The following is a 1,942-nucleotide window of genomic DNA, read 5'->3' as shown; positions in this document are numbered from 1 at the left end:
ATATATATATACATATGAAAAATAAGAAAATGGAGATATTGAAGATAATAAGAGTTTATTATCAGCAGGCGTTGGAGTGGCTTCATGGTAAGTAGCTTGCCTACCGACCAAGCGACGGAGTTCTAACAACAACAAATGTGTTGGTTGGTGACTGGAAGGTTGTTACACAATTGTTCATGTAGGTTTTTAGGCTGGGTTTAACCAATTTAGAGTTCGAATTTAAGATGGAGATTGACGTTATATGCATTTTTAGTTGTTATGCTATGTCAAGCGTAGACCGACAGAAAGAAAGACAAAGAGAGAAATATCATGGAGCAGAGAGAGAGGGGGAGGAGAGAGAGGAAGAGAGAGAAAGGGAGAGGGAAAGAGAGAGAGAGAGAGAGAAAGAGAAGGAGAGAGAGAAATATAAGCAGTGAGGCGAAGGTTAATGTATTAGAGTGTGAGGGGGAGAGAGGGGGTGAAATGGAGGGATAGAGAGTGGAAGGAGGAGAGAGAGGGAGAGAGGAGAGGGAGAGAGGAGAGGGAGAGAGGAGAGGGAGAGAGGAAAGGGAGAGAGGAGAGGGAGAGAGGAGAGGGAGAGAGGAGAGGGAGAGAGGAGAGGGAGAAAGTGTGAGAGTGATATGCAGATAAGTGCATAAAGACAGAAAAACAGAAAGGGAGAGAAAGGTGCGGAGAAGAAAGAGAGGAATAGAGAATATAAACAGACAGTAAGTCAGTGTATGTGTATGTGCATGCATGTGTGCGTGTGTGTGTGTGTGTGTGTGTGTGCGTGTGTATGAGAGAGAGAGAGAGAGAGAGAGAGAAAGGGAGAGAGATAAAGAGAGATAGGAAATAAATGCATTGAGGAGAAACAGAAAGAGAGAGAGAGGGAAAGAGAGAAAGGTGAACAGTGACGCAAAAATAGATATATATATGAGAGAGAGAGAGAGAGAGAGAGAGTGAGTGAGTGAGAGAGAGAGAGATTGAGCAAGAGAAAGAGAGATCGATAGATAGATAAATAGAGAGAGAGAGAGAGCGAGAGAAATCAGGATTTTAGGATGTTCCTATAACGCTATCAAAAGAAATGGTTGAATGAATAAGATCTGAAAATGCGATGTCATAGTTTATGGGTTCGTTTCCATTCGAAGTGTTTTATTGCATCCTTGTTTAGAGCAGATAATTCTACAAGATTGCATTCATCTAACTGCCGTGAACAAGCTCCAGACATACTTAAGATCTATGTTGTTGGTGTTGTTGTTGTACACCTAAGATTAGGCTTGATTGAGCAAATCAGTTATGGCGGTTCCAGTCACAACAATACCATCAGTTATTTAGCCAAAGTGTATTCAGTGCCCTTCCTTATCTATCTTTTGCCTTTCACAGACGACAGCGTGTGACTGTTATTTCTACACGGTGACTAGGCATGAAGGAACGGCAGCCATGTTTCTCTGAATCAGTGGTTCTCAACCAAGAGTTCATATGACCTTTAAGGGTCAATATAAGATTTTTTTTTTGATATGAGCAATAAATTTCTTATGTTTCTACAACACACAAAATATGGATCTATTTTAAAACTGGGGCGACAGTATTTTCTTAACGAAACACTAACGAAACACCTTGAAACTTGGGACACTGGTAGAATGTGTCATATAAAACATCTTTTACTCTTAGTCTTCTTAACAAAAAAAAAAAAGGAATTCGCAAGTTATTCCATGCTAAAGTTGTCGTATTTCTGTAATTTCAACCAATCACTGACGTCTGTTCAGCTCAATAGAGTTACTGCTGGGCGGTCATAAAAATGTTATTCCCTGTGACATATTTCATCCGGTTTAATCGTAATTTATACGCATATATTGTTTATATAATAAATTACGATGTGCGTATCTATGTGTATAACAATTTTAGAGTTCGGATTCTAGAGTTAGGGTTAGTTTTAGGGTTAGGGTTACGGTTACGGTTAACA

This window comes from Octopus bimaculoides, chromosome 10, assembly GCF_001194135.2.
Source record: "Octopus bimaculoides isolate UCB-OBI-ISO-001 chromosome 10, ASM119413v2, whole genome shotgun sequence".
Taxonomy (NCBI): domain Eukaryota; kingdom Metazoa; phylum Mollusca; class Cephalopoda; order Octopoda; family Octopodidae; genus Octopus; species Octopus bimaculoides.
The sequence above is the reverse complement of the archived record's forward strand: the minus strand, read 5'-3'. Positions refer to the sequence as shown.